Raw genomic sequence first — 15,628 nt, 5'->3', positions numbered from 1 at the left:
GCCAGTTTTTTACTTGTCAAATTCATCTAACTCCAATCCTTTCGAGAAAACATACATTAGGCTTAAGTACTCCCATAGATAATCCATAGAGTGGGAAAAGTTATTTGCAAATCATGTACCTGATAAGGGACTTGTATCTAGAATATACAAGGAACTCTCACAACTCACTAAAGTATAAATAACCAAATTAAAAATTGGTCAAGAACCCAAACATTTATTTCTTTAAAGAAAAAATACAAATAGCCAGTACATTAAGTACATTAAGTACATTAATAGGTGCTCATTAGCCACCAGGGAAATACAAATCAAACCAACAAATCCAAACCACTTCAAACCACTAGGGTGGTGATAACTAAAAAGTCAAAAAATGACAAATATTAGTAAGGATGTAGAAAAGTTGGAATCCTGCTAGTGGGAAAGTAAAATGGTGCAGTCACTTTAGAAAACAGTCTAGCAGTTCCTCAAAATAAAACATTAAGTTATCATATGATCCTGGAATTCAATTCTTAGGTCTATTCCCAAGAGAAATGAAAACCTATGTCTACACAAACACTGTGCATATGCTCACAGCAACATTATTCTTAATAGCCAAAAAGTGGAAACAACCCAATGTCCATCAACTGATGAATGGATAAATAAAATGTGGCCTATCCATACAATGGAATATTATTTTGCAATGAAAGGGAATTACTGACACATACTACAACATGGATGAAACTTGAAAACATTTTGCTAAGTGAAAGAAGCCAGTCACACAGGATCACATATTGGATGATTCCACTTACATGAAATGTTGGGAACAGGTAAATCTAGAGACAGAAAGTAGATTACTGGTTGCCTGGTGGGGTGAGGTTGGGGGAGAATAGGGAATTGTGGAATGATGGCTAAAGGGCATGGGGTCTCTTTTTTTGGGTGATGAAAATGTTCTAAATTTGATTGTGTTGCCCAACTCTGAAATTACTAAAAACCATTTATGTGTACTCTAAGTGAGTAAATGGTATGTATGTAAATTATACCTCAATAAAGCTGTTACAATAAGTAAGCAAGCAAATAAATAAAATACTAGCACATTAAAAAAAAACCCTATAGACTCAAGGATCACTGGATGCTGGCATACATGTAGAATTCAAATACAGTACTGATCTTATGCAACTTTAGAATTTACATAAACTTTAAAAATTCTAGATACTGTAACTCCTACTTCTTGAGCTAGAGAAACTGAAGGAAACTAATCATTTGAATATTCTACAAGATAGGTGCATTTTCACAAACACAGCTGAAGACTTTCCCAAACCAACAGCTTTTTCTGTCAGAAATTATTAAATTCACAGTTAGGCTTGGAATTTTAAATCTCATAATCAGACTAGTTTTAATTGTAGACAAGGGTTTTTTGCTTACGTTTTTGCTGAAATCTTCTTCATCATCTTCAATTCTTTATGATATCAACCAAATAAGTGTCCAGTAATTCAATTCAATTCCAACACTATCTATCTATCTGAACTTAATAGTGTCAGATTCAACAAGTTTAAAGGGCTCTCAGTTCCACAGGATTCTAGCCCCCAGTTCAGATGCTGTCAATTAAAATTCCTGAGTTTGTACTTCTGATCAACTAGGTATAAATCATTCTAACACAGGTTCCACAATTTACTAGCATAGCCACAGAAGAATGCAAGAAAACACTTCATTAATATATACTGGTTTATTACAAAGAATGCAACTCAGAAACTGCCAAATGGAAGAGAAGCATAGGACTAGGTATTTTGTGGGTAAGGCCATAGAGCGTCCAAGCCCTTTTTACTGGCATGCTACCCTCTCAGCATCTTGATGTGTTCACCAATCCAAAACTCAATCTCCAGAACTCTTCCCCTTTCCCAAAGGTCAGTGAGTGAGGTTAAAAGTCCCAACTCTCACATTTCTTGGTTCTTCTGGTGACCAGCCAGTCCCATCCTGAGGCCATCTAGAGTAGAGGTCTTACTCTAAGTCGCCTCATTACTTTACCAGTTATGATTGGAAAGAAGCTCATTACAAATGAAAAAAGACATTCCTATCACTCAAAAAATTCCAAGGGTTTCTAGGAGCTCTGCGCCAGGAACCTGGCACAAAACAAAGACCAAAGAGATTTTTGTATTATGCCACAGCAACAGTATCAAATCAAGTTAAATATTCAAGTAAATAGCTCAAAATAAACTCATGGCCAATATAATTTCATTTGATTCCTTTGAGGAGAACTATATTACCAAACCAGCAGATTTGGTATTTAATCCAAATACCTAATCTCTTAACTAATTACCTAGACTGCCGATCTACCTAGCTAATAGTTCTATTTGGCTAAATAGCTAAAAATCAAAATCCTCTAATAATTATTTACAGATGTCTAGATAAAGATAACCTCCATCAGAGGAGTATAAAGAGCCACCTAGATTAGTACAGGCTGAGCATCCCTAATCCGAAAATCCAAAAGGCTCCAAAATAGGAAACTTTTTTAACACAGACATGACACCACAAGTGAAAAATTCCACACATAAGTAACTTAACACAAACTCTGTTTCATGCCAAAATTATTGAAAATATTGTACAAAATTATCTTCAGGTTATTTGTATATGGTATAAAATGAAACATAAATAAATTTCATGTTTACACTTGGGTCCCATCCCCAAGAAAGTTCATTATATATATGCAAATATTCCAAAATCCAAACAAATCCAAACTCTGAAACTTCTGGTCCCAAACATTTGGAATATTCAACCTATACTTTCCATAAAGTGCTTATTAATGATTTTTTATATTAACAACAATTGTGTATTTCTCTTTCAGTTTAATTTAGCTATTGGAGTAGTTTTCAAACAGAGGGCTGTGGTCTCCTTACTTTTAACTTTGTGCATCTAGAATCACGAATAATGTAATTAATCACTCAACAAATACTGAGCATTCACTATTCAAACTAATGCTTTTTAATTAGTATGATTCCCTATAACAACATTTGCTTACATATATTTATGACAAAAGGTGTAAATCAAATTAGTATAGGACAGGTACCATATTAATGCTGAAGACCATAAGTACTCTAAAACTTTAAAGGAAAGTGTTACCAACTTACAAGGAAGAAGATCCAGGGAAAGCTCCACATATAAAGAATTTGAGTTGGACTTTGGGAGACAGACCAGATTTTAATAAGTAGATAAACACATTTCAGGAAAAAGAAACAACTGCATAAAGATTAAAAAAAAAAGGCAAAGGGGGAAAAACCATATTATGTGCAGTAGGTTCCCTAGAGTGAAGGGTTTGGTTAGGAGATCAATAAAGAGAAAGTCTGTGGAAATCATGGACCATGTCTTTATAAGCTCAGCGACTATCAGCAAGTGCTGAGTCAATGTTTCACAGCTGTATGAGATGCAGCTAAAAAGGTAAAGAAGCACCTGTTATAGTGGGGGTTAAGAATCAGAGTAAAGAGACTGAACTTCACCCTAGAGTTAATTAGAACACTTTAAACTGAGGTTCCAGAAAGGGGGAGAAAACAAACATGTACATAGCAGGTACTAAGAACTTTCATATGTTAAACTAAATTTTTACAACTGTCTTCCGGCAGATGAGGAAATCAGACTAAATAATTTGTTCCAAGTCACTTAAGAAACAAACGTTGAGAGCTCTGAATTTAAGCTTTCTACCATTCTATACTTCATGAATAAATAAATAAGCCAACCAACAAACCAGGGCTAGAAGATGTCTGGCAGCAATGTCTGGCTAACAATAATGTATTATATCAAATTTAAATTTTTAATTTATCTACATTACGGTAACTTGGTTTGGGTTTTTTTGTTTTTTGGGGTGTTTTTCTTTTTTTGTGTGTGCCAAATTTGGTTGGAATACTGAAAGAGTCTGACCTAAAATATAGACTATGCAGCATACATAAAATTCACCTTTGGGACTCTAGTGATGTGATTTCAAACAGTTACCCGACAGAACAGATTAAGCTAATATATGAGAGGTTAGTCTAAAGATGAAGAGGAGAAGACATGCTATATACATCAGGATGAGATGGATGATGTTAAGCCGTAAATTGAAACCCCAAAAGATACACATAGCCTGGCCCTCTTAGTTACTGATTCTTCTCACATGTCTTGGTAATTTTTTATTTATGAAAAGCTATATTGATGAACACAGAAGGCTTGTGCGAGCTCCTTTAGCATTTGTATATGTTATTGCTCAATTTCTGACAGAAGGAAGGCTCTTTCCCTAAGAAAGGCAGGATAACTTTGTGGTAACCAGAAAGGGATGGGTTTGCACCCTTCTTTTTTCTCAGGCACATGGATCAAGAACACATCAGTAATGTAGCTCTTTGCTTGGGTAAGATGGGCTGCACAGACAGTTCTGGAATGTAAATATGCTGGAGGATGCTTAAGATTGATCAGAAGGAATCTCTGTAGATGTCAGTTATGGCCTTCCTCTTTTTAGGTGTTGAAAACAAGAACAAATTAGATTAAGTATGAGATCAAGGGATGGTAAGTGGGGCAGGGTAGACTGGAACAAAATTAATTACTCATCAATTATGATTTTTAACATTTATACACCAAAATATAAAGCTTTACCTGAAAGTTTTCAGTTCAGTACAAACAAAAAGTATGACAACTCAGTTCAGTGCAAACAAAAAGCATACTAATTATTGATTGCCTTCTATAGAGAAAATGTCTTTATACTCTTACAACAATGGATAGACTACCAAGATGAGAAGAAACTCTTAAAACATGTTAATTTGTGAAAGCCCAGGTTGCTAAACTACATTTTTGCTGATATTTATTAAATAACAATAACAAAACAGAGGAGAATGAAAGCGTAAGACTTATCAAGTTCCAAGTGATTAAGAGTTTATTTGAAAATTTCAAAGAGGTTTTTATTATTCAGTATCAAACCTGTTGAGAAATTATGCTTTAGTACATCATAACATCACAATAATGTTTTCTAATGAATGTTAAGTGAGGTTTTAAACACTGATAAATATGGCTTGAATTGGAAGTGAATGTCTTCTGAAAATTGTTAAAAATGTATTAATTTAATGTTGTTTTAACTTTTCCCCCAACCCTCTATTTCCAACACCTTGACTGTGACAACTACAATTTTGCTAACTATAGTTCTTTTCTTGTTGTCAAAGATTGCTGTACTTGTAATTGGAATTAACTTGAAAAACTAGGTTGTTCCCTCAACTAACACTTGAAAGTTGAAATTTAGCTTCCCTTTCACTACATTGTTAGGATTCACCACTAGACAGGAATACCTATACCTTTTTTCAAACCAACTCTCCACCTTAGTTTAGTTTATCTACCTTATTCCCAATCATCTCAGATAAAAACAGACACCTTCCATTAATATAACTTAGAATCTACATTCTAGACTCTAGATAGATGAAAAGAAGGAACTCTGTTAAACCAAGTCCCCTTTCAAGTAATTTTAGCCCAGGCCAACATTTGGTAGATAAAAAATATCAACCAGTTTTTTTCACACTCAAACTGAGAACCTATCTGTATCAAAATTGAGATACAAGGCACGAATGGGGGGAGGGGGAGTAAAGGAGGGGGCAAAGGGAGTAGTATAATTTTAAAGCCCAGAAAAATAAGCCTGCCTTACCCTGATATTCTAAAATTCAGGTTAGTTCAGTAAACATTTATAGAGTGCCTATATGGGGTCAGGTACTGTGCTAGGAGACTAGTGAGAAATGTTCCCATCTTAAAGAGGATAATAAATAATTTTTTTAAAAAAAGGCTGGATGGTAGCCTGTAATTCCAGCAGTTTGGGAGGCCGAGGTGAGAGGACTGCCAGAGCTCAGGGGTTCGAGAATAGCGTGGACAACTTAGTGAGAAATCAAAAAACAAACCAGGAAAGGTAGCGCGCACCTGTAGTTCCAGCTACTTGGAAGGCTGAGGCGGAAGGATCGCCTGAGCCCAGCAGGTTGAGGCTGCGGTAGCCGTGAGAGTGCCACTGCACTCCAGCCTGGGTGACAGAGACTCCAATTTAAAAGGAAAAAAAAAAAGGCCGGGTTCCGTGGCTCAGCCTGTAAGCCCAGCATTTTGGGAGGCTGAGGTAAATGGATTGCCTGAGTCAATGGGTTCGAGACCAGCCCAGGCAACTTGGCGAGCCCTCAGGTCTATAATTAAAAAAAAAAAAAAAATTAGCTGGGCGCGGTAGTGCGCACCTGTAGTTCTGGATACTTGGAAGGCTGAAGGATCACTGGAGCCCAGCAGGTTGACGCCGGTGTGGCCGTGAGCGTGCCACTACACTCCAGCCTGGGCAACAGAGTAAGACTCCAATACAACAGAGTAAGACTCCAATACAAAAAAACAAACAAAACAAAAACAACGACAAAAAAACATCCCCCTGTAGGATTTTTTGAGATTTCCTATTTTTAATCATATAATAATTAAAAGTAAACAAAGTTACACACATTTCTCTGTGAGCAGATTTGCAAATATACTTTTAAAATGTACTGGATACATTTTCACTGCCACCAACACTTCTTTTTCTCCACATCCCACCCCCAAAGAAAATTTTTGTTTCTTATAGGATCTCAAAAATTTCCTAAAGTTTTACATTTCTAACCAGAGTTACAGACTGAGTTGGACTAATGTGACACCTATAATGAATTTTTTTAAAAACTTCTTATTTTGCTTGTATTGTTATCTTTAATTATTTTGTCCTACTTATGGCTCCTCCCTTTATTGGAGTTTTACTACAGACTATATGATATCCTGTTTAAATTTCCACATATATCTTTGAATTTCATACAGCTTAAAATTCTCTGCAAGGATCCTCTTTATTAATATTTTCACATATTGACATTTGTGAAACTACTGGGTTTTATGCAAGTTAACATTATCATTTTTCATAATAGAAATACAAACAACATCCTAATTAATATATCGCTTTCTCTTTGAAGATCTCAACATAGATATTAAATTGCTGATATCTGGCTCTCTACAGTTGGTGTGGGTTATTTTATTTGTTTTGTTGTTGTTTTCAATCTTATACCACAGAGTGTTTGGTCTATCACCACCACTGTGCTTACTGAGTCAACTATCTACAAGGACAATTAGCAAAGCTTCCTATTCACTCGCTAAATAAGTTAGATTAGTCACACATTTATTGAACAGCCCTCCCTCCTTTTTTGTGTCAATAAAAAGCAATCTTATAATACAGTTCATTTTGTTTTGAAAAAAAGAAACCAGGGTTCTCAAATTCACTATATTACTTTGCAACTCTTGCTCCCTTTGCCTTCAGCTTTTGTGTGGGTGGAGGAAAGAAACCAAGATATTCAGAACAAAATGTGAAGGCAAGAGAAATTTTTAGACAGCAATAAATTGTGAAAAATCACTTAAACTTACTGTCAGAACAATCTTTTGTAGAGAAACATAAATGGAGGCATTTTATTATACCCCGGCATTCAATAAAAAAATACTAGGCTCAGAATACCATAAACTCAGATATCTTATTTGTTTAAATTAATTGAGCTCTTTTTCATACAACTCAATGAACTGGAACTAAAACCATATGCAAATACACTTTGTCTAACTGCTTTTCTTAATACCTTTAAAAAAAGAAGACTTTATTTAAAGATTTAAATTCTGAATAGCTTCTAAAATATATTTCTGTGATTATGAAAATGCTCTTCAGTAAATATTTAGACTATTTATAAATTTTCTAAGACCATTTATTTAAAGTCACACTGTATCTTGAAAAGCTCACTTTAAACAAACAATCCTATATTTGTAAAACACACTAAGACTTATATGGACAACAAACAAATAAATACACTGACTCCAGAGTATGTAGAACACAGTCCACAATTGCTAGTATTGCTAATCCAGTCACAAGAATTCCTTAAATAGAAAAATAAACTAGCACTTTTTAAGACAATGTATATATGATTAGGTTTTCATGCATATCATTGATTACCTCCCAGAGATACAATGCAATTTTTGTTAGAAATAATTCTCAACTCTAATATACAAAGAGTTATTGTGGGGGCTGAACTAGAAAGCTCCTTATTTGCTACATTTCATTACTTTTTGAGTTGGAATCTTACTCTGTTGCCCAGGCTGGAGTGCAGTGGCACACACTCATGGCCACCCTAGCGTCGACCTGCTGGGCTCTGGCGATCCTTCTGCCTCAGCCTTCCAAGTAGCATGAACTCGAGGCGCGCGCTACCACGCCCGGTTAATTTTTTTTTTTTTTTTAATTGTAGAGACAAGGTCTCGCCAAGTTGCCCGGGCTGGTCTCGAACCCGTGGGTTCAGGCAATCCGCTTGCCTCGGCTTCCCAAAGCGCTGGGATTACATGCTGAGCCACTAAGCTCGGCTCAAGCCATGTATTTTTTGGACCCACCTTAATTCAAATTCTTCCCAGCTTTCCTCCCGATTTATTTAATTTTTTAAAATTTACTTATTTTTGTAGAGATGGAGTTTGGCTATGTTACACTGGCTGGTCTCGAACTCCTGACCTCAAGCAATCCTCCTGCTTTGGCTTCCTAAAGTGTCCCCCCAATTTCAAGTGACATGGCTGTCCATTTTTATATCACATATATCAGAGTTTTTTTTGAGATGGGGTCTGGCTATGTTGCCCGCACTAGCCTCAAACTTCTGGGCTCAAGGGATCTTTCTGCCTTAGTCACCTGAGTAGCTAGGATTACAGGCATGAGGCACAACAACCACCTCATATATCAAACATTTTTGACAAAAACGAAACCAAGTATGTAATAAATGCTCAGCAAATAACAAATGTTAATATTATCACTATTCACCTGTAAAAAATTCTAATAATTATTTCAAGACCTATTTGATATTACTCTTCAAATCAGAAAGTCATTCCCTATCCCCTAAACTGGGTATAATCTTTGAGCTCCCATAGATAATCTGCAATTCTTTTATGGACCTTGTGTCCCATTTTGCATTACAGGTACATATGACCTTATGCTATATCCTATTACAGGGGAACACTCCTCCAAAGAAGAAACTGTCTTGCTTATCTTGTAGCACTTAACACTGAAGGAATAAAGGAAAAGAAGACATCAAAAAGTTTATTAAATTAGATCTTATGGAATCTTCACTTTAATTTGATGAATTAAAAGGTATAAATATTTCAAAGGTATCAAGAAATGTAAAAGAAAAAAATAAAACTTCCTAAAGACTACAGAATGTTTAAAGCCTTTTGGGAGTAGACATATTCATATGCACATTAATACTACATAAGAAACAGGAGGAGCTATCTACATGATTATATTAGAGACTGTAGTATTTTATTTTCCATTGCGCTTCATAATTTTTGTGTTAAAAAGGAAGAGTAACTACACGATGGGTATCTTATTTTTCTTTTCAGTAAAAACCAAATTTTCATTTTTAGATTAAAGTCAGTTAACAGAAATCAACATGTAAAGCCTCTGTTAGTGCCCTTCCTGACCCTATACTTCTACTCGATCTCTCCCCAAGGTTCTGAGTGTCTAGGAGAGAACCTTAGTTTTCATGGTTCTTTATTAATTTCTTGGTCCAAAAGCCAAGTCTGTTGAAGACATTAAGGAATTAGCTATCAACAAATTTGATTAATAAAGCAAAAAGGAAATTAGCAGTATGGTATTTGTTAAGCACCCAATTTTAAATTTCGATACATTCTCAAATCTCTCAGAGGTTGAAAAGTCCTAGAAATTCCCATTTATATATCACTTTAAAACAGTAATGTAGAAATGAATTCCCACAAATCTCAAATTAGCACGAAATAAGAAAAAAACAAAAAAAATACTCTAACTGGTTTTCCTCAATTGCGTGCTAACTTTTAAAATGGAAAAGGTACTATCAAGCATTATGACCATCTATTTTCTGGTGCCCAACACTCACCTTTTCTCTGGTATAATGGTATCTTCATTTTCTTTTTGGAGGAAAACTCTCTTTTACCCTCAGTTTATGTATCTCTGGTGGAGTCATCTCTATACCCTCAAACTTAATAGCTGAACATACAGCAGCTCAGTCGCAAAAATCAGAACTTCACATTCCCCTGGCCTCAAGAAAGTGGGCCAGTCAGAGCCAATGAGATGCAGTGAGACTTCTGCTGGGACTTCTAGGAAAGACGGTCACTTTCCAGCTATACATGACACTGTGAGGATCTAGGGGAAGAGGAGATTGAAGCTATCTTTTGCTCATGCAAGGATGGATTATAAAGCCAACACTGAGAAAGAAGTGCTAAGAAATGTACAGAAACTGAGTCTTGATGACATTATTTGAGCCTTGGGTGAAGCCATTCTTGAAGCCATACCTATCCTGGACAACTGTATACAAACCAATATATTTCCTTTTTTAGTCTTAGGCCTATTTGTACTGAGTTTCTGTCATAGTCGAAAGAGACTTAACTTACATAACAACTACTTCAAGTGGTGTGTTTTCCCCCTAAGGGTAAATATACTAGGTTACAGAATTCATTTCCAAAACAAAGGTTATTAACAGACTCTTCTTCACAGACGATTCTGGCTTTTCAAATCTGCCCTCCTTTCAAAGACTACATACAAGACTTTATACCTTCTGCCTTTATAATATCCTAATACAAAGGAAATTTTTTGCCACAAAGGAATACAAAACTAACAACAGAAACAAAAGAAAATAACAAGTAATGGGAGATAAGGAGGGGAGACACAAATCATCTACAGAAGCTTTAAACAGTAACAAAATGTACTTTTTAATTTTTACTAAAGACCTGAGTGCCAGAGACTAAAGCTTATAAAATTAAGCAGATTAATCTATATACAGAATCTAATACAATTACACCAAAATACTAAAATCAAAGTTTCTATTAAAAAAGCAGCTGACAAAAACTAAAAGTCACAGAAAGACTCCTTTGGAAATGGCAATGTCTTGGACTTTTAACAGGTGAATCATCACATAATTTCAAAAGAGGAATAATCATATTCATAAAACCTCCATTTTAATCACATGATATAATTAGGACATGCTATTGAGCCCCCAAGTCATTCTGAAAATGTTTAGCAAAATAAGATTTAACAGAGTAAGTAAATCACACAACTAAAGTCTCTACAAGAGTAATAAAAAACTAGTACTTCTACATTCTAGGAATTTTGGTGACTTTACTAACAAGGGAGAAAAACAAATAATGCATATGGTATAAAACAGAACTAAGATATATATTCTTGTGCTTCTCGGATCATATTAAAATGAGTTCTTAACTGCATTTTTTAGATCTTCTACATTTGAAGCACCAGGTGTGAGTGCTAGAATGAATTATACTCTTATAACCACAGTGAGATCATTAATACGAAGTCTGTATGCAAGAGGATGAGATAAATTATTGTTACTTGAGATGAAATAAAATAAAGTGGCTAAGGGACTTTTGGAGTCACATTGTCTATGTCTGATTCCTGGCACCATCATTTAATAGCTGTGAGGCTTGGACCGACTTCACTGAGTCTCAATTTCCTAACCTGTAAATCTAAGATGATAAATAACAATAATAACCAACACACATGCAGTGTTTATAGTAAGTGCCAGGCATGTTTTCAAAGAGTTTTACATATTAATTATTTAACTTATAATATTTTTTTAGGAGATAAGTAATATTATCATCTCTATTTCATGTAGGAAAAAAACTGAGGCCCAAATCAGTTCAGTAAATTGCCTGAGGTCACAAACTAATAAGTGGTAGGACTAATATCTGGGATTGGAACCTGAGAAGTCTTGATTAAGAGCTTCTACTTGCAAATTCATATACCCTATTACCTTTCAATAATATGATATTACCTACCTCAAGGGATTATTATGAGTTTGATCCCAGGCATGGAAGTTTGAGGTACTTTTGAGACATCCATGGGGAGAGTTAGAAACATATACAGTTGTTCCTTGATACCTGCAGGCGATTGGCTCCAGGACTCCCCATAATACCAAAATCTGCAAATGCTCAAATCCCTTAGATAAAATGGCATAGTAGTTGCATATAACCTACTTACATCCTCCATATGCTTTCAATTATCTCCAGATTACTTATGATACCTATATAATATAAATGTGATGTAAATAGCTGTTATACTGAATTTTAAAATTTGCATTATTTCTATTGTTGAATTGTTATTTTTTATTGTGCGGGCTTACAATATATATATTTTGGACCCATTGTTGGGTGAATCCTCAGAGGTGGAACCTGTGAATATGGAGGGCCAACTATACTTGAAAAACTAAAGCAGAAATGACAGGTTCCTAACCAGCACATAGAGAGTAAAATATTAACCTCCATCAGGATTAAAGGAGGCAGAACATATATAGAAAGAAAAATGGAGGTCTTTTTGGCTATGGTAAGTTTGAAGAATTTGAGTTAAGTCTAATAAGCAGTAGAAAAAAAATTTTTTTTTAAGCTGGAGTCTTACTCTGTTGCTCAGGTTGGAGTGCAGTGGCATGCTCACGGCAACTGCAGCCTCCACCTGCTGGGCTCAGGTGATCCCTCTGCCTCAGCTTTCCAAGTAGCTGGAACTACAGGTACAAGCCATCACACCTGTCTAATTTTTTGAATGATTGTAGAGATGGGGTATTGCCAAGCTACCCGGGCTGGCTTCGAAACCGTGAGCTCTGGCAATCCTCTCACCTCAGACTCCCCAAGTGCTGGGATTATAGGCGTGAGTCACCACGCCTGGCCTGCAGTTGAAAATTTAAGTGTGCAAACAGGAGGGAAGTCCTGAGCTGGGGGACAGATCTTTCCCTCTTCTTTTTCTCTTTCTTTCAAACCAAGTCAAGATGCCAGTAATAATAATTAAAATAGCTTCCAATATTTGAGTACCTACTTTATACTTGACATTGCACTGAGGGTTTTACATATTATCTTTATTCTTTTCAACAACCTTACTATGAAAGCACAGGCTGAGCATCCCAACCCCAAAATCCAAAATCTAAATGCTGCAATATTTGAAAGTTTTTGAGCACCAACTTGACACTCGAAAGAAATGCTCACTGGAGTATAATACAAATATCCCAAAATCCGGGAAAAAAAAAAATCCAGAAAACTTCTGGTTCCGAGCATTTTGGATAAGGGATTAAGTTAAGTCTTGGTGGGGTTTTTTACTCACAACCTTGAGAGGGTAAGTAAACTGAGGCACCTGCCCCGTTTTATGGTGATGTGAAAGAGTTGAAGAGAAAAAAGTGAAGTTATGATTTAAAGATCCTCTAAGCCATAAGGAGTCTTGGAAATTACATTTATAAATGTGGCCCACAGCAGCAACACATCTAGAAGCTTGCTAAAAGTGAAGAATCTCAAGCCCCACCAAGACTTACTGAATTAGCATATGCATTTTAATATGCTTCTCAGGTAATCTGTATAATACATTAATGTTTGATAAGCACTAGTCTGATACCATTACATAGATGAAGACACTAATCAGGTTAAAAAACAGCAGAACTAGAACTCAGTCCTCTTCTCTCAGTCTAGCATTCATTCTGCTTCATTATGTACCCTCCAGACAACTATACCACTTTGAACTTCCCTTACCTGAGATCTGTGCCATAGAACATTTAGAACTTGAAAGGAATTTAAATCAAACTAGCCCTAACCATTTTGATTTGTTTCCATTCCACCTGGAATTTAAAGTGCTCCGATCTTCTTTAATCATTTGTTTTTAATCACTATATGAAACATCAACATGCTATCTCTGATATAAAGACTTCTTAAATTCAGTTTCAACCCTGACCATTCAATGTGAAGGGATAGTATAGAAAGTATGAAGAGAGAGACTTTCTATAGGCAAATTATTTAAAGTCATGGAATCCTGGAGCTGAAAGAGACTTGTTATAACTGAGATGACAAATAGATTTCATCTAGACTGCCAATTATATACATAATTTCTGATAGATAGTGTTGTATCAAAAGGGGGCTCTATTTGCCATGGATTGATTCCAAAAGGGACATAAGTGCTATAGAGCTGCTGACCTTGTGAAGATAAGGAAACTAAAGCCTAGGGAAGTTCAATGAAATATATGAGGTCACATACTGAATAGATGAACCAGAACTCGAGATCCCCTAACTTCTGGCATAGTGGTTTTTATCCTGTATCATATTGCCTCTCTTCTCTGATATATATATTCAATGAAAAATAAAATCTTTTCCATGTAACATAATAAAAATCAAACTAATTTAAAAATTAACTAGGAATAAACACCACAAAATGTTTTATTAGACACTAGAGGATTTGAAATCCAATAATAAGGACATACACGTAAGTGCATTCAAATATTTAAATGAAGCCCATAACTTCTGGGTTGTATCATTGTGATCAATGAATGATCTCTGACTCAGATTGTTTTCTGACATTTTTACTTCATGGTGAGTTTTTCCATATGACAATTCTTCTTTAGAGTTTAGCCATGATGACTCAGGGCACCTAGATGGTATGAAGGAGCTTTCAATTTAAGGGGTAGGAGGAAAATGAGGGGGCCTACTGAATCATTAACAGCCTACTCAGTTCTGAAACTTAGCAAATCCTTTTTGGAAGCCATTTTAAAGTCAGCTTTAGGAGACAAATTTTGGTTAACGCTTAAAAGACTGGTCTTTAAGAACTGAACTAAATGTAAATAAACTGACATGCCATTTCTAAAAGAGACACAACCAAGAAGCTTTAGCAAAATGTTATTTTCTTTTTGTTGAATAAATGTCAGTGATGAATTTTTTTTAAATGTCTTATATCACTAAAGTCACAGATATGCTCTATGTTCAACAGTCTAAAAGCCCACCTTAAAATTCATCACAGCTCCTCCAGTAAACAGATAGGACTAGTTTAGAGACTGAATCATCCTATCTTAAAAATGAAAATAACAGTAAAGAAAAAAGTACATTTAAAGAGTTTTTGACTACATGAAGCTTATCTGTAGGACTGGTTTCTAATTAGAAGCAGCCACTACTTCACAAAAGACACATTTAATACATGTTCTCATGAATGATAAACTTAACTAATTTTGTAATTTGGATTTTTTGGTCCTTTGATGGTAAATTTAGAGATTGGTAGTGAGAAACAATTCAAAGAAAAATCCATCACGCTAAATGTAGTCTAACATTAAAGAAAATCAGCTTTTAGTGTTTCTTATACATTTAGTTCATTAAATATGGTGTACACCCAGAGGAACATGAAGTACATGGAGAGTATCTGCCAAGAACCAGGAATACAACCTTAAGGTTTTGAAGAACCAATGAAGCACCTTCAATTGTTTTACTTATTGTTAAAAAATAAAATTTAATTGTGCCTTCTAAAGATAAAGCCAAATGATATGTTGAGCACTACAATGAGGAACTAGCAAAAAAATCAAGGCCAATCACTTCATAATTAATTCTTGTGGAAGAAAGAAGCTATAAAATTCTTTACTACGTTCTTGATCTTTTCATCTTTTCCTCTTGACTGTCCAGTTCTCCCCTAAAGTCACATATGCTTAACTATTACTATGGTAATGATGAAGTCCCCAATTGTTTGACATTTTTGGAAAAGACAACCACATACACCAAGAGCTGAAAACAGCTTTTGAAATTCCACTAGTAATCCTGTAATCCCGCACCTTTGGGAGGCTGAGGTGAGCGGATTGCCTGAGCCCACGGGTTCGAGACCCGCCTGGGCAGGCGA

Source organism: Carlito syrichta, unplaced genomic scaffold (assembly GCF_000164805.1).
Source record: "Carlito syrichta isolate Samal-C Ts95f unplaced genomic scaffold, Tarsius_syrichta-2.0.1 Scaffold241276, whole genome shotgun sequence".
NCBI lineage: Eukaryota > Metazoa > Chordata > Mammalia > Primates > Tarsiidae > Carlito > Carlito syrichta.
Note: the sequence above shows the minus strand (reverse complement) of the source record.